The 21,824-nt window shown below is 41.3% G+C and overlaps 1 protein-coding gene and 1 long non-coding RNA gene across 14 annotated transcripts in view; one reads left to right on the plus strand and one right to left on the minus strand.

Moving 5' to 3' along the window:
* The window catches only part of bru3 (CUGBP Elav-like family member bruno 3), a 590,175-nt gene that overhangs the window by 384,340 nt on the left and 184,011 nt on the right, over positions 1 to 21,824 (minus strand). For 2 of the 13 annotated variants that reach the window (XM_076691010.1, XM_034323661.2), the window contains exon 2: positions 20,214 to 20,359. The exons of the other annotated variants lie outside the window; for them this stretch is intronic. The gene's annotated coding sequence lies outside the window, so the exon portion shown is untranslated. The remainder of the gene's footprint in view (positions 1 to 20,213; positions 20,360 to 21,824) is intronic. 13 annotated transcript variants of the gene reach the window in all.
* Positions 1 to 21,824, plus strand: part of LOC117604002 (uncharacterized) — an 89,003-nt gene that overhangs the window by 9,151 nt on the left and 58,028 nt on the right. The window lies entirely within an intron of this gene.

Below are 21,824 nucleotides of genomic sequence, written 5' to 3' on the forward strand. Positions count from 1 at the left end.
GATATCGAGAATATTAAGTGATCCTAATTCGATAGATAAGGGGTTGTACTACTTTTCATTTCCAATGATAGCTGACTCACAGAGTGAAACGGTGGCATCAGCAACATTCCGTCAGCAACGTTTCGCAGGGATGACACAAGTTCATTAATCCGTTGCGTCGCGGATCGCTCGTCACGACATTGAAACAAAGAGTGGGAGTTTATCGCGAACGACGTCTAATAAAGCAGCGACTGTTTCTTGTCGCGGGGCAGAGCTCATTCGACTCGACGCTAACATCCTGTCATCAGTCTTCATTAACGAACAATGGCTTGGTTCTGCGGTTAACAGCTTATCCGTACAGGGAACAACGCGGCTCGCTACCAAGTATGATGTGTCTCTTGAAACGGAACTCGTTCGCGGTTAAGGGAACAATGGAAGTAGACGATTAGGTGATATCGGATAATAGCTGAAGAGATGGCAAACGCATCAGTGAGTCAGGATAGGGATGATAAAGCCGCGTCATCTTTCTTACTCGAATCAGTGACTTTCTTTAAGTATTCTTTGTTGCGTTCATGAAATAACATCGATCCCGACACTATTTTGAATTCATTTCCCGATCACATTCATTTATTAATGACAATTGCGAAGAAAGCAATAAATTAAAAAATTAATTAATTAATTCAAAAGATTCAAGTATGATAAATGATAACAGAGATGTAACTCGTACACAAGAAATTTAATAAATCTGAAGAGAACCCGAATCAGTTAAATAACAAATTTGAAATTTTATATAATTGTTAGGTAATTAACAAATTACAAAAATGCATAAACGATGCGATTTTTGTGAATGAGAAAGTAACACCTTTGGCTCACCCTATATGCTAAATCAATTGATTAAGCTTCCATATGATTGACGAATTCTATTGTTTCCTTCGTATTTCGTTTCATACAAAAAAGAAGATTGATCACCCTCGAATCGGCACCACAAATCAAATCTCTTGTTTGTTTCACGGGAATTTTAATCAAATAATCGAACCTTCCATACGACTGACGGGATCCTTCTTCTTGGATCCCAAACCAACATGATTATTGCCTTCGAATTAAATGTACAAACGAACAGTCAATTAATTGTATGAATAATCAATGTCGGTATACTTAGGGATTTACATTAGGACGTCGATAGCACGAATTCAATCATGCAAGCTCCATTAGGCGGTCGAGATGTTCAATATCAACATGGTACTCTCAGCACCTTCGGGGTACGCTGTTTTACCTACTCCCTCTTTTACCCTCGGGACTCTCTTTCTCCTACATTTGCCGTATTAATTAACGGAAGACGAAACGCAGGTTAGGCGTTCGGTTAAAACGGGATAGTGTAAACAAGTCGAAGTATTATGTTATCCAGCAGACTGACAGCGCAGCCCCATTATCTCTTGCAGCTAGAACAACTCGAACCCTCTTATTTCTCCCCCTTCGGCAACTAATCTTCTAAAACACACGAACCGGCACTGCTGCACAACGTAACATTCTCTCGGGCTACTGGCTTATCCGACTTGTGATTCGCAACACGCAAGATGTTGCCTTCCTGTTCCCTCATACGAATACATCTTCATAGTTCCTTTGCTACCTTGTTATAATTTCATTGTATATTGCTTACACAGTATTAGTAATGTCACTGGTACTGGTAGTGCTGACATTATTGATAATTGCACTATATTGTCATCAATGACAGTGAAATCATCGTTTCAGTGCTTAAGCTAACGTAATTATTTTGTATCTAGTCTTTCATAGTATCACCCAATAATTGTTTCATTTTCTGGGAAAGAAATTTCGCATTCATTGGTGGTCGTGTCGTGTTAGGAAAATTGCATGTTTATCCAATTTGCGATTTCGAGCACGCAAAATGATGTTCCGGTAATCAATCTCTGTACTATATTTCTACTAGCTTAACTGTAATTAACCCCTTGAGTTACACTTTTACAATCACGTTTTGAAGTTTATCTTGAACGCTCGTGATTGATGCGTTTCCTCTTCAAGACTCCTCAATGTTAATTACACGTGGTTGCTTACGTACCGACGTAAAAGTTAATGTTTTATTCGATTTAACATACGTTACGTGCAGCGTTAGAGCCTTTTAACGATTATGCTTTTTGTTATCGCACCTTCTCGCAATATGTCAGAAAATATGTGTACACATATTTAAAATTAATGTAGCCTTTGTATTGGTGAAATGAAGTAATCTTAATAACAGAAGCAATTACTACTTTCTCCGGTATTTTCTAGAAACTACGAAATAATTGAAGTGTTGCACAGGTAAAAAAAGGAAGAAAATTATATCCTCTGCTCTTTTTACACATACAAGCATAGCATTATGGTTTTTATACGAAACTCAGCCAGTGATTAAGAAATTAACTGTGCAGCATAAATGTTATACTCAAATTAGTTTTTAAAACATATCGAGAAGGTGTGAATAAAAAAATTATTGCGAGATAATTTATCAAGTGATAATTAATTAAAATTTCATTAGTACGAATGAAATAAAGTAGTAAGAGTAAATCATTTTTCAGACTTTTCGCTAACAGTGTATGTCCAATACAGGGTTTTTAGTTCTATGATGACGGTATACTCATTATAGTCTTCACAGAATATTTAAAGATATTTTAATACACGTTGGCAATAATAGTAATGAATTGCAGACTACTTATAGAGTCAAAATCATACGATTATAATTTACGTATCCATCAGTTGCTCCACGAGATCCATGTTCCTCTTTACATCCATCATGGGTATCAACATATCGGAATAGAGTCGTAAGCCTGCAATTTCGTGAGTACACCGTAGCATTCTAAAAGCGGTCTAACCGGCCTATGAATAATGGAACCCTGTACGTCTTGCTCTTCCCACTGATAATTATGTTTTACACCGTTATACCGTGTTTCGTTAACCCACCTACAGGCTGTGCCCTTTGCATCCGCCTCAACGTTACCGCTGCATATTCATTACCATGCCTCAAATATACCTTCTGATTCAGCAGAGGTAACGGGAAAGTAGAGAGAGAGAGAGAGAAAGGAAATCGAGGGAAATTCAGCTTACAATTCGCTCGAAAGTAGTATCAATTAGATATTAAAGTTCGTGCATGGACGATGAATGTACATAATCCGAGTTACGGGTTATTAACAAAGTCAGCAGAAGTACTTTCTTCGTGAAATGCCTCGTCAAACACGTGGAACGGGCGCACTTGCTTCAACTTTCCAACGTTGACTCGGCTAAGTTCCGTTCCTCCGACGTTCGTGTCGGTGGCTTCCAGTATTTTAACCATTTACCCGCGTTACAGCCCTTTCTTCGAGTTTTGACTAAAGTTTAATGTCGACCCGATGCGTGACGTTTCAGAGGAAGCGAGAAATATTCGAGATTCTGAGACTTTTGAATTAGTAGCTTTGACGTAATTATGAGGAAATTAGAGTGGGCCAAATATGCCTCGAAATATGAACTTATAATTTTTTATAATTGTATGAACATAGAAAATATGACTGTAGGATAATAATGTTGGAAGAATAATTTTTAAAATGAAAGTAATACGAGATACAAAACTTAAATTGAAATTGGGGCTCTCTCCATGGTCCGCCATCCGAGAGTTAAATGAAAATAAGAGCTATTTCATCAAATCGAACAATATTGTTTTGATATCCGTTGTTATCGATCGTTATAAAATTACCGTTCCACGTTCGGATAAATTGAGCCAAGATTAGAAAGTCTCTAATCACGGACCGATTGCCGACTTAGATGAACGTTTCTCAACTTCGCCAGGCCGATGGCGTGTGAAAACAATATATCGGTGGGCAACGCCGGCTACGTATATACGTACCGAATCAAGCAAACAGCCGTACGTATACTATCTCGGAGATCAGGTGAACTTTCAAGTCCCGAGGGTTTTACATGTAGGCACACATGATAGCAAAGTATAAAGGGGTAGCGCGGGAGTAATTACAGCCCGCGTCCTGTAACTCCCTATCTACGAGATCGAAATTACCATTGGACGGCGTATCTTGCGCTGCTTCTTTACGGGCCCAGTTACCCCGGTCTACGCTGTTTGCATGTAAACGACGTCTTTACACGTAGCAAAGGTTAGCCTGACGCCCGTGTCCGTTCACGACAAATTACTGGCGGATTCTTTGCCCTCTTAAAATACACAACTTGAATGGAATTTAAAAAAAAAAAATAGACTAAAGAACAGACTACAATTGTCGATCCCTATACAATGATTAACCCCGAGATTACATATGTAAATGATTTTACTTTTGACGAGCAAATTAGTTTTATTTCTTAACGTAATTAAGAGAACAAAATTTGGAAAATGTTAAATAATACTAATATAATATTTGCAATTATAGCATGTCTGACTATATACGATCATTTCCACTGCAGTAGTCAATAATTCATACCATCATCTACCGTAGCAGTAGTTCTACTGCGTCAGTCAACATTTTAGTATTCCCCTCGACAATACTCGTATTCCTTTCGTCGAAACGTAGAACGTGGTTGACATTACGAAGAATCAAGAATTCTGCGATCTTTGACAAGTATTTCCCTCAGTTCTGAAATATTCCTCATCTCAGTCCCGACTCGCACCGGGCATACATGATTTCCTTTCTCGAGAGACAGAAAACTGTACGAATTTCGATCTACCTACAGACGTAAGAGTTTGTGTAGACGCTTTAGAGAAGATAGACTCGGTTGCATGGCGCATGGCATCATGAGTGTAACGATATACGTGCTTTCGAGGTAGAGACTGGTTAGGGATTGGCGCCGTATCGCTGATCCGGCCTCGTCTAACCGTAATGCCACCCCTGGCAGGCCGGTCACGTCCCCTGCTACTGCCATTCCCTACACCCTGCGCCCCTCTATCCCCTTGTGGACCATGGTAAAGTTATGCCCGACCCAACCGGTCACTCCGTCTGTGGATCCTACTCGATGCAGAAACACTATGAGGCCTCTTAGGCCGAATCAACTATTTATCCGTGGATGCTTAGGGTTTGTTGAAAACCGCCCTAACAGCATGGCTGCGATGTTAACGTTGGGCATGGATCTATAGTATTGGTACCCCATCACGGATACCAAGTATTTTCTATAAATTTTAATTTTAAAATCTCAAATCATAAATATCAATTTTGTTACGAGAGAAAAATTTCACTTCTGACACTAACATTATGCAACCATTTCAACCCCTCGTTTCATAATTAAAGATTGTAATCATGTATCAAGGAATATTTGGCTTATATCACACGCATCGTGTTGCAGTAGTAATTAATATATTTACAATTTAGCGACGTCAAACAAATATTTATTTAACTGAAATGTGGTAGTAAATGAAATCAAGAGGCGTTATTAAATCGCTGCACGAATTAGATGGTAATTAAAATCGCTTTTCTGCGTGGTATAATTCAGTGTCGTAAATGTCACGGGGTTTCTGCGGGAAATTGAAAGAAAAGCCAGCCTGGTCGGTGGTCCTTTTTACGAGGCGTCAAACGTTTCACCTCGTTAAAAGCTGGCAGCTCGTGGCGGCATTGGCATTAAGTAATGCGATACGGTTGGTCGATGAGGAAGAAGACGAAGGAAGCGAAAGAAAAAGCAGAGAGAAAAAAAAAGCTGGGCAGAAGCGGTTGAAAAAAGAAAGCGTACCGGTGGAACTTTCCGTAATTAATACGTTAAACTTCGACGAAACTACACCGGAACTCGCTGCCCTGTTCGCCCGTTGAATGTCAATGAAGAAAATCGCTTTTTGATATAATTCCCCAGGCCACGGGCCGGGAAACGTGAGCTGAAGATCGTTCTTAAGTTGAATGCAAAAAGATTCCGGGTCACGATCGTTCCGTTGATGTATTCCCGCGCTGTGATTCCGTATCCGTGCGCCTAGCGGGCGAAACCTCTTCGGGGATAGAAGTGTAATTCTTTCGGCGATTAGCGATGGCTCATTATCCTCGTAATTAGTAGTTTGTGTAATGAATTTAAGTGTTTCCACTTTGGGATTAGCATGCTAACTAACTCCACTCATTCTCTCAAACTCCACTTCTAATTCGAGTTCACCCATCCTATCTCTTTCCACCCCCACCACTTCCTTGGCTACCAACTGAATCGCAGGTGGCAAACTCTGTGAATCGTGCCGGATGTAAAGTAGATGTTCGCGTTTACCTCGCTCGGTTTCCTGTACTGCGTTCAATTTCTACTTAGCGGAAAATAGGTTCAGATGAGTTTTTGACAATTTTTTTTATGATTTAAAATAAATTTAAATTTCATATTTTCTAGGTAACATAGAATCTGCATTATTAGAAGATTTTCGTTTAAAAATTAAAAAAAAATATATAATTTTTAAATAGAATATTTATTTACTTATCTTATTTTAAATTCTCACTCTCCATAAATACGGAAATACTTAATAATTTACACAAGATATTCCTCCCAGGATATTAAGACTGATAATGTTCAATTTCGAGGAAAGCGCAGAATCCCATAAAAAATTCATCGAATAGAAATCATGCGTTCGTTAGGTGGATGGTAACATTTAAATTCAGCATCGTTCCCACGAACGATGTACACACTCGTCGGCAATTCCTGCAGGTACTAGAGATGCTTATCGATTCATTCCAAACACGATTACGTTAATCTCAATATACCGTACGGAGTTAATAGATCTCGCTGCAGGTATCAGCTGCAGCGTGGTCCAGCTAAGGCTATTATTTAGTCAGTGGGTTCGATTCGAAATTTACCGAAGCCGGTCGGATACGTTCACTCTCGCGAAGCAATTTTCTCCGTAGAAAGCCGAAACGATCGCGAATGCCCGCATTCACGGTATGTACACAATGTTCTGCTCATATTCCGATATATTGGCCGGTATCGATGTTTGCAGGGGCGAAAAGATAGCCATTGGTCGGGCGAGCGATAGGTGCAAACAAGAAACGAGAATCTCTTGGCCGATTCCTCTCGCCTGGTCGACGGAGAAGAGTCATCCGCGGCGAGGCGAGGCAAGGCTAGACCGAAGGGTGAAAAGCGTGCGCACGGAGGGATGGAAAGGGAGAAGGGTAACACAGTGTGCAGGATGAAACATACACAGTAGGTAGTCGATGTGATTGGCCTTGTGCCAGAGGCCCCTAACGACGCTTTCGAAAGCAGGAGAATCCTACTTCGTCCTCTCGAACGACGAGCCTCCAAAGATACCTCGGGACCTAGTGGCGGTGACGCAATGTTGCCGCAATCACATTTTGGCACGGCTCTAGCCAACTCTGTTCGGTAGGCACCTTCTCGATATCTCGGAACGTGTTAAATTCGACCGGTATCGAACGAATCGAAACGGGTGCCGGTTGATTTCGCCCGGCCAAACGAATCGAGGGTCGCTTATTGCAAGCTTATACTCACGGCTCGCCTGTATCGACATTGACTACTTGCTTAAGCCCACGGCTGGACGGCAACGACATCCACTATTTGCTTTCTTTTCGGATCACTTGCTTCTCGTTTAACGCTCCGAGGGTCGGTATCGTGTTCGCCTTCCTTTGTGATTACCAAAACGAGCGAGTTTTTCTTCCTTGTTTTTTGTTTGCTCTTTTTTTTCAGCCAGAGAACGTTGTGAAAAGAGAAACACATTTTTATTCATTATTTTTCCTGTTTTTGTTTTTATTGTCGTTTTGAAAGATGAAAGGTATACGAGCTGCACGAATATCCAATAATTTAACGCGTTGACACACACAGAGAACAATTTTTATTCATATTTTTCCGATTGAAGCAGTATTCAAACATTTTTGGAAAATAATTTATTGCTTAAAGTATTCATTTAATATTTTATGGAAATACTTTTCCCGGTAACATTTAAATTATTTAAATTAATGGATCTGTTATTCTTTATCGTCATTAATTTCCCTGAGGAGAGCATCATAAAATATAAATTATTCATATATGGCTGTGGCGAGGGATGAATACCGTACCCTGATGAAATTGCAATCTTCTTTACCAATTGGTATAAAAAAAAAAAAAATTCAACAGGATATCTTGGACGTGTAATGCGATACAAGGCTCTTGATGCTCGTTCAAATGCTAAGACCAGTGAAACGGCGACGTGGAATAAAGTGGCGTGAAATAAAGGAGTATCTGCGAGGGTGATTCGGTAGGCGCGGCGCGAGTTTCAGTGGTTGTGGGTGGAGAGTGGTTGTATCTAATTTAAATTCCCGACATAAAAAGCTTGCACAACGCGAGGAGTGGTCGGGATAGCGTGGATCGTGGCCAAGCCACGTGCGGCTGCGAGATTCATTCCGCTTTACATGGCCAGTCCATACCCATCCACTTCGCCGCGTCCCCCGAAATTCCCTCTTCAACCTCTTCCTCGCACATTCTCCTCCTGCCTCTCTCATCGCTTTCTCTTCCGCCTGGATCTCATCACTACGCAACCTATTCCACGTTTCTAGCCGAAGTATGACCGGAACCCTAATGCCACGGAAGCTCCCTCGAAGGGAAACGAATTGTCCGACGATGAGAAGGGAGGAACCGTACCTTCAAAATCAGATACACCAGAACGCAGTATTTAACGTTCCCGCTATGTAATTAACCCCTTTTGTTACGACTATTTCTGTCAATATTATATTTGCAAAGTGGTACTTTTCTTCCACAAGTGTTTTTATATTTCATTGCTATTTGAAAATTCATTAAAAAATGGTTAATAAAATTCGTAATTAGCGGGAGTGATAAAATTTCGAAAGATAATGAAATTTTAATATTTTTCTAAAATATACTCGCCCATCATTTGAATTAAATTTATAATAATATCTGCCTTGATTATAATTGATTGGGAAAAGAGTGGGGTTTCAACAGGTCTCGCATTTTCAACATTAAAATCAATTCATCTCCCGGAAATTTTAATATTTTATATTCACACCACAAACGGGTTCGTGTGTAGTGAAATTGTATTTCAATTTTTATAGCGACTGATGGTGCTGGTTCCCAGTTAATTCCGTGCATTTAAAAAGCAAATTAAATTTTCAGAGACGTTTGCATGATGAAATATCAAGTGATAAAAAATAACGAAACGTTTTATCCGCCTCGCGGGATGAATTCACTTCGATAAATTTATGTAAAAAATTCAACAGTTCCGCGATTTTATCACTGTTTTTCGTATGGATTTGAATTTTCACGAATTTAATTGCTTATCGACAGGAAAAAATAAAAAACGATGGAGATTGTGTGTCACAGAGACGACGGTATTTGTCTATCTCCTACGATTTTCCGCTTAACCTTTCACCTCTGACGAAACAATTATTCCGTTGTTCCGTAAACAATATTCATCAAACGATGGTGCAACGATCGCATGGTACAATAGAGTTTAACGCTAGAACGGTAAGTTTCGTCGCGGCACAAAGTGAAGCGGAAGCGTTGCATTAAAAATACACCATCTACCTCTTAACCTTTGATCGTGAACAATTATATAGGTTCGTTAGAATTTACATGAGGTAGTTTATTGCTTCAAAGGGAAAAGCCGCAATATGCTTCTGATCTTTAGACGGTGAAAGGACTGGGGCGCAGGTTGAACGGGCTCGATAGAGAGATAGAATTGGAAATCTACTTCCATCTGGTAATAGCGTAATCTGCTCTCAAGGCTATTCAAGAGGCCGGCAGAAAGAGCATGTTCCGAGGTCATCGGCCTTGGATCTTTTCGACTATGTCCTCTGCCATCTCCAGGACATCGGACGTCGGCACAAACTCCAAGTACCACCTTTCCTTTCCCTGCTACTCGTCAAAGCACTAAAAACCGACCCTTTTCTTCCCGTCTTGCGACGTTTCGCTTCAAAGGCCCTCCATTAAAGCAGAGTACTCGCGATTTCTGACTACAAGATTTTCACTCGCAAGCAACGGCGATAACAAATTCCACCATGAAGAAACAATATTTTGCCTAAAATGAAACTTTTATCCCAAGAGTAATCGATTGTTCTTGAACTGTGATTATAATCGTAGAATAATATTATTCTTATCGGGTGTAATTATTCATCGCGAATGTAAGTTTCAAGTACAGAAAATTTCGTCGATTTCCGTTGGTAAAAGTGTCCGTTGGCCCATCTGGTATAATTACCGAACGAACGTTTTCCGGTTTCTTTTTCCCCGGCTGGGATATCGGAAAATAAGCGGCAGCAATAACTCGCCTTGAGATCGTTAATAACGAGGACGCTTTATCGTTTATCCCGAACGAATAGCGAAGGGGCTGGTATAATTACCGAAAGAGACTCGCTGACAAATAATGACATAATTTAAGTATCGATCCGATTGGAGTGCTTCTTTGGACGTTCGCGGCAGAAGAGCGGAATGGAAGCAAAGATGCAGAATTATTGTGCAGAGCGATGGGGTCGGTGAAGGAAGTGGCGAGGCACAAAACTGGAGAATTCCGATGAAAACCAGCTGTCATAACCATGTGCCTCGTGATTCCCGACAGACACGCCGCTAACAAAGAGAATTAATTATTTGCCTGAATTGGGCACGATTGCTTGCAGCTACGTCTGCTACATAATTTCCCGGCAACCGCAGCTCAATGAAACGGTTCTTAATTAAACGCACAATGCCTACGCGTGAAAGAAAAATTTTTCAAAATTATTATACACGAACAATGCGCACGATATTTTTCATTCAGCGAATAATGATTTGAGCTAATCGGAAACAACGTACCTTACAAATTACAAAAATTCCGAATGAAACAATTTCCAGCAGATTTGCGAGAAGAAATTTGAATTCAACAAGCGACGGGTGAAAAGCAAAATGAAAATGAAATTTTTCAGGGTACGATATTTATCGGAAAGCGAACTCTTTTGCATGCGCTATCCGGTCCGCATCAGTGAGCTATCACGTACGAATGCATTCACCGGTCCGCGCTTTGGGGACGACGATCGTTCGAAACGGTTTTCGAGTGACGAAAATGATGCATATGTATTCACGGTGCCAGTCCTCTTGACCGCTTACGTATCCCCAGCATCTATCGATTCCCGGGCGAATCGCATTTCCGGTGATTCACGATGCACGCACCAGCCCATCCGACGCATTTATGCCGGCAGTAAAACCGAATGATGTGTGTCAAATATTAATACCATAGGGCAGACCGGCACGAATCATGAGACCACTGGATTCTCTTCTCTCTCGATGGCCGGTCATGTCGGATATCCGATCAGACGATGCTTTATCGATTACTCTACACGTCACATGACACCTTCCCGCCAGGAATACTTTTCCATCCTTTCGACATCGTCTCGCGTGTCCATTAATGCTATCACGAAGAGCCAGACCGATACCCTCGACATTTCGACCGCCATGTTCTATCAAAGTTAATGGAAATGGTCGAAAAATGATTCAACAAATTTAAAAACAAATATTTTTAAAGTTTTTAAAAAGAGCCTAACAAGCTTTAGCCAATATTAAAAATCATCCCTCTATTGTTCATCACCGAAACGGCAGTTATCGAAGGAAGAAAGGTTGAACCGTTCAACGCGGGATTACAAGGATTGGTTACAAATTCGGTGGTGGTAAACGATAGCGTTGCAGCCGAGATCCTGGTGGCTTTAGAAATTCCCAGGGCGGTTGGTGGTGGCGGGGTTGCCTCGATAAATCACACGGTGCGCCGACAAAAGGGGCCCGACGAAAGGGCCGTCGCCATAAACGTATAAAGTAATTACACGTTGCATCCGCGATATAGCGTTGTCGGCCGTGCTATTCACGGGGATCTGGCCTGTGTCCTCGGCCTGTATGGCGTCCAAAGCCCTGTTCCTATAGCACGGAAATAGCGGGATAGGGTAAGCTATGCGCGATTTTCGCCGCTATGCCATCGAGATCGAAGCTTTCGTCGGCCGCCACCGCGATCAGGATTATATTTCGGCAGGCGCATTATCGAGACATATGCTCGATAGAGCGGCTGCATATGAGAGACGGGCTCGTTCATGGTGCACTCGTAGCTAGTACCCGCGGATTTCATCGAGTTAAACCCTCTTTCGTCCCGCGCCCTCTTCCAGCCTCGCGCCGTTCTATTCGTATTCATGCGAGGCCGATTCAAACGCGTATTACGCCCGTCAAAAGTGATGGCTCGCGATCGTGGCAGGGAAAAGCAGCTTTTCAAACGGCAGACGACGCCCTCTGCTCGTTTCCTTCCGGTCAAAAGGTGCCACCTAACTTCCCACCGACTTGGATTTATCAAGCCATAAATTCTTCAGCTCGACCGGCCGCGTTTCGAGGGGTAAACGTTCGGAAGGAAATCCTCCCTGTTTTTCTTTGAACGAACCGTTGAATCGAGAAGCAAGAAAGTGTTTTGAACGAAGAGTAAGAATACTTTGTTCCATTTATGATTTTTAGATTAATTATTTTTTGGAATATTTATTGATCTATATAATTGCGTGTCGCGCTAGATATAGATTTTTCTACTGCGTTTCTATTATATTTCTATTACATTACCGATTATTTTTTATTATTTTCCCGAATTTTGTCTGTGGAGAAGAAAGAATCGTTTGAACCATAGAATCACCCTGATCCCATTTGTATCAGGAATTTTGAATCACCCCATATATAATACACTATACCCGCATATTAAATATTTTTAACTAATCCTTTTCACGCAGAATAATCATCACGTATCACGTAATAACCAAGCGTATCATGCATACGCTTCTTTTCAAGCAGAAAGATTAACGATCGCGATTAATGATTGAAAAGCGACAGGCAAGATTAGACGGGCCACTGAGAACGCTGTTTCCATTGCAACCCGTTAAATCGAGCGTGGAAATAAGAATACCTACATGCTCGACAGAGATCCAAGTGGGGCCTGGTTGCTCGCAAAACGATGTATTATGTATACGGAATAAATGGAATCGAGAGCAGCTCGAGCTTGGGTCCTTCGGAACCAATAGGGCGAGCTAACGGTCCTGCCATCGAACATATTGCCGTGGCCACGTGTATGCGTCCCCTCTGCCCCATATCCAACCATCCTGGATAAGTTTTCGGACGGAAGGAGTAGCGACGTGGATAAATTCACCGAAGCTTCCGGTGAAACTTCCTTCGCGACAGCGAAAGTGCAGATACACAAGCACTACAAGTCCACGGACAATGGTTAACGCGGTGCAACGATCCGCGAGACTCGTACGTCCTAAAATTCATCCTGAAATCAGCCTTTATTGCACATTTTCCCTCGAGTTGTTGCTCGCTCTGTTGCCTCGATATAGCCGAAGTTTCACTTTGTGCGAATCGAATGGTCACACTCCTTCCCGATATACGATTTGACGTAGAACAGGGGTCAGCAAAGTATTTGTTTTTTAAGGGTCTTTTCCAAATACTGGATATTTCTAGACCTTGCAGATTAGGAGGTAAAATTGAAATTATTATAAAATAAAAAATATTTTCATAAATCATTAGCTGTTCACAAACCAAGCAATTAACTCCACTTTTTGAATCTGCTAAAATTTTAGTAAACTTTTAATTTTTTATATTTTATCAATCTCTACTTTTTTTTGGAGTTAATCGCTTTGGTAAATGGGCGGCTCTAATCGGTCACTAAACAGCATCCCCTTTTCTTTCCTGATTTATTCGATTCTGTTTAAAAAAAAGAACTAAAATGATAGAAGAGGACAGGTAAGAGAAAGAGAGAAGTAGAATGAAAACGAGAGGTATCGCGAAGGTAACGAAATTTCTTCGGTCTCCCGTCCGTTTCCTTTCTTTGTTCTCACCCCTTTTTTCGCCTCCGCAAAGTTTCCCGCTGTAGGTACCTCAAGGCTGCCGCACGAAATCCTTCGCAAAAGTCACCTTGCCTTTCCATTGTTCAGCCTTTCGTGAACTTCTTTCCCTTTCTCTCTTCCTCCGACTCCGTTTTCTTTAACCCTCGCCGTACACTTTCGTTTCTCCGAGTTGCTTCTGCTTCTACCCTCTCCACCGACTGTTTGCACTGCAGCAAGCAATAGCAGCTGGCGGCGGCTGCGCGTTCCCGAACTTCGAAACTCTAACGAAATCTCGGGCAAGGTGAATATTTTATGCGTAAATCAAATCCCGGCAAATATACGGGAGAGAGCGAGGATCCGTGGCACGAAGCGGCTAAATTGAATAGAAACGCTGCTCGAGCACAGCCGCGCGCTTCGCCACTCGACTCTCTCACTGCTCCCATTTTTTTCCTCTCTTTTCTATGTAATTCTTCCTGAACTTCTCTCTTTCTCTCCTCTTTCACTGCCTTTCACGCTTTTCCTCTCTTTCTCTCTATTTGGCGATGTATTTTCGTTGCTCTTACGCCTAGCTTGTTGGATATATACCTCGGATATCTATTGGTTATTGAATTTCTGTCGTGCAGCAACGACATGCACGTTATCGAGCTTATTTACAGCGGAGAATTCCAAGCTGAGACGATGGCGTCTCGATCGATTGGAGGTGCCACGGCGAATCATTTGGAATTATTAAAGGATCTCAAAACGATACTCCGGGAAATGTACTACAAGGATAATTGAAACGGTAGCAATAAAAGAAAATAATAAAATTTTATGTAGAAGACGAGAGAATATTTTATGCTGAAAAATATGAGTACCCAGAAATGGTAAATTGAATCATTTCCTCATCATCCGAGGATCCAGAAAGATGACTACCTATTCAGTCAATAAAATAAAGTACAGAGCATTTAAACATTAAGAAACAGATTTTCTTCGCGGTTATCGTTTCAGGCTACGTTTTTATTTATGTTCGCGAAGGAACAAGACGGCGGGAAAGAGAAATATTATTTTTTCCGATCCCCTGGGAAAAATGCCAACGTGCTCTCACCCAAATACGATTCTGACCCAAAAAGGCACGCATTAAATTAATAAATTACATCGGGTTCCTGTTCCTTGGCTCACGTCCGAATTACTCGAGCTTTCGTGATCCTGACGGTTACCTCGCGCCGATGTCACGCATGCTTCGTCCTGAATCGAGAAATTCCACCTACGATCCGACGGACAATTTCAACATTTTATTATCCGGAAGAGCACGGCACCGTGAATCTTCCATCGTCCATTTATTCGAACAGAATCCATATTCTCTGTAAAATAAGATCTGGATCGTAATACCAGAAGCTTTCACCGCAGATAAACTCTAAAGCTTGATCATGAAAAAGAAATTCCAAAAGGACAAAATATTTCCCATCTTCTATAAATTACCAAAATTCGATGCTAAAGTTAACATTTACTGTCTCTCATAAATTTCTGTTTGTGACGATATAAAAGATTCGTTTGTACATGCATTCAAAGTCCCCGTTAGATAGCAACAAACTATTTTTTCCATTGGACGTCGAGCGGCGAACGAAACAACTCGGTCGACGAAGCTGTGTAAACGCGAGGAAGATAATAACAGGTTAAATAGGCTACCGACGCGGAATAACGTTTCATTTGTTGTTTTTTTTTTTTTTTTTTTTGTATTTTTTATTTCTTTTGTTGCACATGGTCCGCGATGCCATTTCCGCGGATGAATATTCGGCAATGCCATTAACACGAGCGCGCATTCGTGCTCACGTAGGCGGGCGTGCACGGTCGCGGGAACCGAAAACGCCGAAATGAAAATTAGATAGCGAGGAAAACCACGCGACGTTGCGCAAACCGTGGGCCGCGCTAAAATATCACAATGCCGCGGCAGGTGCATTTACCGGGTTTCACCCACGGCTTTGACGACAGTCGCCAGATAGCTCTTTCATCCGGTAATTAGCCGGAGAGCCGGAGGAGTTATCACCTGGTGCGATCGTGACGGTGTGCACGCGTGTACCCTTCCCCTCCTTCGTCTATTCGAGCACTCCATTCCCGAGTGCTCGCTTAGCTAACTGTTACCCAGGCTACATCGTACTTCTCCGTTGGGTTAATTAATTAACACCCGTGCCGAATAATAATTATCGAAATGAAAGATGGTATCGGCAAGCTTATTTATTGGCACGCGGTGCTATCGTAGTTACATACGATATCGTGCCCACGGATCCCTCCTATCCCTGTTTCTGCGTCTATCGGCTTCTCTGTTCCCTCGTACGTACGCGCTACCATCGATAAGCCTATCTAAACGCGACTACCCTAATTGATTCATAAATTAATTTACCTAGCCAGGTCAATGTTTAAGCGTTTTGCGACGTTACCACCCCTATTCGATGCTCAAGAGTCATCAGCATCACCAATTCTCCCTTAAGGGATCATGTCTAGTCAGACGACCAAAAAATAAATAGGGAAATTTCAGAATTTTTTTTTCAAAAACTGTAAGACCTTCTTTAAGAAACTTTTCCTTGAATGAAGGATTTCGCTTTCTGTTACACTTTTTTTCATTTATCAATAAAAAACAAGTGATTTTATATTTCAAAATTATAATTTTACAGTTGAACGTTTGTCATTTTGATTGTAATCAATATTTCGAGAAATCCTTCGTTCAGATATTAGATAATTTATTATATCAATTAAATATTAAATGACAAAACCTTTTTTGACTAGACACGATCCCTTAAGTAACCAAATATACCAGAGAAATTTTCAAATATAGCGAATCATGTTCGTCTGCTCTATTAAAGGTTAATTATAATTAAAAATATCAGTAATTTTACAGCGAACGTGAAATGAAATTTTCAAACACAATTCTATTAGTAATCTCATGTCAGGTATAAAAAGGAAATTTAAAATTTCAAATATAAAAAATGTCACTTCTCTTTCTGACATCTCACAGCTTTAATCGTTCTGTCATTCTATTCAAGTTTCACGCTACTCTCTCGCGGAAGAGATCGCACCACCCCTCGGGAGACTCGTATATAATCCCCGAAGACGTTCATAGATTTTTATCCGCGTTTCCACGATCTTTCCTTTCGCTTCAACGTCGTCTCCCTTGACGCGTTTTCCGCCGTCTTGCTGTTTCGCGTTGTCCTTGTATTATTCAGATTGTTTCCCATCTCGGCGAAGTTTCAACGTTTCCCTGCATTGTTCACGAGCAGGACCGATCGGATGTTAGCCAAATGGCGAGTTTACTTAACGCCAAATATAATTATTGTATTATTTACCAAGGACCGTATTATTGCTAAAAATTGTCTACCTACTGTAGCCTTTCAAGTGAAGGGGTTAAAACCAGTGACCGCGAATGTGGAAAGGATTAAAAAAAAAATAGAAAGGACGAACACAGGGGAGTTTACATTGGTCAGAAGGGTGGGTCAGGTTAGTCCGATCAATTCCAGACTCGTTCAATTGACAAAAGCCACAAGTCAGGGGCCTTTTGCCACAACGAAATACAGGTGGACGACAAATATCGTCCCTTTGTATTCCAGCTTCCTGGATATTGGTGGCGTGCAATGATCTGCTTGGTACCCGTACTCCCGATAATTATGTGCCAATTAAATTTAACGACTATCCATTATTTCGGTCTGTGAACGCGCGTACAGCCTCCTCCCTTCTCTGCAACCCCCCATCGATATCTTGCTCTTTCCACCGACTCGACACCCCTTACACCATTTGCTTTCCCCATACACCGGCAACAACTAGCCAGCCCGAAATCCAATTACCTTTTAATATTGTCCGAATGGGCCTGGAATCGAATTGCCTCTGCAAAACTGCACACACACACACACACGGTCATGGTCTGAAAAACGACGAAGGATTCCTGCCAGCAAATAAATGTTCCTTCGGTCTATCTGTACCTTCCTTCTCACATACGCTCCCAGCCGAGTGTTCTTGAACACTGCCACCATCTCCCTTTCTCTCTTGCAACTTTCCTCCACCCAATGGATTCAATAGGGTAAAATGTCGTTCGACATTTCCAATGGAATTGGAGTGCCGATCCGGGGGACCATGGTTTTACACGATTAGACTTAAACGCACGTAAGTGACAAGGAGCAGGTTTGCACCAGGGATACGTGATCCATTTTAGTCTGTAAGATTTACTTTTGTTATAGAGTTGCATATACTAAATTGCTATGAAAAATGATGGATTTCAAAATGTAGAAATATAAGCTGTCAGATTTTTAGTAATTAAATTATTAGTGTAGCAATGATAAATTTCACTTTCAATTTTTCGTTAAATTATTTTTATATTAACATTGATCCCAAGACTTATTTTCATCAAATGAAGATGCACTTCTCCTTCATTATCCAACCGTGTAATTGTTTTACCCACAGGCTCGTAAACGGCGAGTTTTTTTCGCTTTTTCGGCTGGTTCTCATTAAGAATTCAAGCATTTCAACCACAGATTTCCCCCTTGCCCGATCGTAAACAGCAATCGTTTTCCGAGCCCATTAAAAGCGTGATAACAACCTATCGCTGCCTTCGAAATTTAATTAGCGGGACCGATTTAAAAGAAAAGTTCATAATACCGATGTTTACCACGCAAATTGACGATCGCAAATCCTGGTCGCTCACGCATGTACACAGGGTAATTAATTTTATTCACAAACAACGTTATCGAACCGACCATTCTCGGTCTTTGTGAAATTTTGTAGCTGTAGAATAGTCAAAGATAAGAGATTCTCTAGAACCACCCTCTGAAAATCACCCTTGAATATCATTAAAGATAAAGATACACTTATTTTAGTTCAAATATGAAAATTGAATGCGATAAAAGATTGATCTATTCTTTAATCAAATTTGGATCATTTTCAAGTAACATATTGCCGAGCGAGAAACGGTATTCCGTAAAGGAGATCCCTATGCGCGCTGCATAAAAATCATTGGGCTGTGATCCACCCTTCAGATATATTTAAATTCCACAACGAAGCGAAACGTGCCCTTTGTTTCGTTTCTATCAATTTTCCGCGGATTCGTATGCGCCAGTTTCCACAGATATCTTGCTTTATGTAATAAACGTTGATTGAAACGTGACCCTTGCGCAAAATGGGCAACGGAGAAAATATTATTTTACCACCGTCTGAATAATTTTTTCAATCCATCGTTAGGCTTAATAATGAAAAAAAAACTTGAAAATTATACAATACATATCCTTCAAATACAATACCTCCATGTTAACACGCTCTGTGCTTTTAATTAATTAATTCAAAATTAATTTTAAAAAGAGTATCCAAAAATTACATTTTCTAAGTATAATTAATTCATCAATAATACAGCACAAAACGTGTTAAAAAATATTAAGGAAAATTTACAACTGGTTATTTCACGTTTGTTTCGTTATCGGTATTTTTCATCATGCGATACTTGCTTGCTTCTTTCCTTTGTACAAGTTTTAAAAAAAAAAAGGGTAAAACAGCATGCTGTCCGAAAAAACAGACTATCCAATAAAAACCTTACCGTCCGCATGGTACACGTTAATAGCGTTGCGGATCTTTCCGTTCCTCGGATAAGATTGCTCGTGGCGGTAGACAAGCTTGACATTGTAACTTCTAACATCAAGTTTCGGGATTGAAGTTGTAGGATTGATAGGGGGGTGCAGGTTGTCGGGGTTGCGGGTACAAGGAACAGTCGATAGGGTGAGCACCAACACAGAGTGACCACTAAACACCTAACAACCAACAATAGCAGCCAACATCGAACATCGATAAACCAACGAAACTAAACCAACCACAAGTCACATTGTAACGGAACTCAGCGAACAGTGAAGACATAATATATAATATACGTATGTATACAATATATAATATATCACATACGAAATATAGAATACAAAAAAGTATACATAACGTTGATTCACGTGTAAAATACGTACGTGTTAGCGAAGAATGCCACTGCTTTCAATTGTAATTAACATTTTTCTTTTTCTCTCTGTTTCTCATTAAAAAGTGCCAATCAACGAATTCAAAGGATCGTTGAAACTCGTATGAAAAAAAAAAAAAAAGAAATAGTTAATTAAACTGTGATTTGAATGAAAAGTGAAACTCGACGGTGCGGTTTAATTAAGGGGAATAAATATACCGGAGGAAAATTGACCCCGCATAGATGGCACACATTTAACGAAAAGAATAATTATGACCGAGCCGAGCCACGTCGATGCAATACAAAAATATACAGAACCGTTTCATCAAGATTTCATGAATTCATTTAATATTTCGCTTCTGCGTTTGGAGCACTCTTCGCTACACGTGCGTTCGACCACAGCCGAGGGCTGATATTGTCGTAACGGGTCATGACACGAGGTTTCTCATTAAAAAAACATCGAGGAGCACTAACTGGTGAAGGCACGACAACGTAAATAGTGAAACACGTTAAAACTTATAACAAGGATGACATATCTTCAGAGACACCGAGTATGGGGTATGGTGACGTACCACATCGAGTACATTGAGAACGTGGTTCACGCGGGCGACTCTAGTAGTGGTAGTTGTTGTTACATTGTGTGTTGTGGTCGTGGCAAGAAGAAGAAGAGATGGAGGAGGTGTGCGGCGCCCCCGGCCAGCCGGTCGCCCGTCACACCCTGAAACAGAATAATATTGTCACTTCCGTGCGGAATCACGCCATCCCTATCGACTATTCCTGACGGATCTGATTTTTACATTTATCACGCAGTCGATGGCTAGCATTCAAAAATAATTATATTTATTTGACGGCTGGCTCTTGATGTCAAGAGTTTCGGGCCGAGTCGCCCAGGAAATGCCCTTAATATTCAGGCCACTATAGTTAGCCCCACTTCTCATTTCCTTTTATCCTTTTTATATTCTCTGTTAAATAGACAATTATAAACGTACATATGCCTGTACCGAGGGAAATTAAGTACATATTTAACATTAATTATACAATCATGTATCCAAATCATCTTATCGCACCGTCATCTATATTTTCGTTTGAAATTGCACGTGTCACGCTGGGATACGTGCGAATTATCGAACATGTTACAGATTCCTCACGAATTAGCCGGGCGCGTAATCGATGAAGATACGCGAGCTTTTTCCTGTCCCGATGAATGGTCGACGGAAATATACTGGCACCCGCCGCGAGCATACGTTTCATTTGTTTCCCAGCGAAGCGTTTCCGAACTTCATAAAAGTTTTCGTGGCAAAGCTGATGGTATGAAATGAAACATAGTTCTCGAACAATGACCCTTTATTCCATTACCGGTCCCGATCAATCTGTTCTTGCTCGAAAATGACATTTTCCCGGCGGCTGCGTCGAAAACATTGCGCTTTTCTGATTTCACGCTTCGAACGAATGATTTCTTTATTCTCTTCTGCCGATCAATCGTCCAGAAACGCGAAGTAATTAACGATACTTGTTGTCTTTGTAATACCTCCGGAATTCTTCGAATACCAAGCAATTTCACCGGTGTGACCCGGGGTGCTTGTGCCGGATGGTTTGCTCGCAGAAGGTATTGGCGCGAAGTCGCGCTTGACGGAGGGGACGAAGCCGAAAAAAAAGGGGGATAAAGCTTTATATCTAGGAAAAGGGGATTTCGGATTTGCTGGACCGTGTCCACCCACTGCATCGTTTACGTCCAATACAAACGAACGGGCGAATGAACGGACCAGGGAGAAGGACAGATTTCGGGGCGAGGGTGCTGGTTACGGAAGGGGGTAGAAAGCAAGGGAACGGTGGAAAGAGGCGGGAGAGGCTGAGAAACGGGAGCAGCGACCGGGATTTTAACGTCGAGCACACTCGTTTCGAGTCGATAGGTCCACTTCGGCTGGCTTGGGAAGCAGTCGACATGGTCCAGCAACTTCCTCTCCCACCTCGAACCCCCTTCTACCCTTTCCTCTTGCACTCACCCGGCCCGAGACATCATCTCCGTATCCGGAAACAGGGCGAGTTTTCATACGCTCCGCTCTCGCGATTAATAAAAACTCGTCCCGATCTAACTGGTTCTGTAACATATCTCTGGAGGACATGGTATTCGGAGGTAATCAAACAGGTAGAAGAAACATGGACCAGTCGATGTAACGTAATTG

Source organism: Osmia lignaria, chromosome 11, assembly GCF_051020975.1.
Source record: "Osmia lignaria lignaria isolate PbOS001 chromosome 11, iyOsmLign1, whole genome shotgun sequence".
Classification (NCBI taxonomy): domain Eukaryota; kingdom Metazoa; phylum Arthropoda; class Insecta; order Hymenoptera; family Megachilidae; genus Osmia; species Osmia lignaria.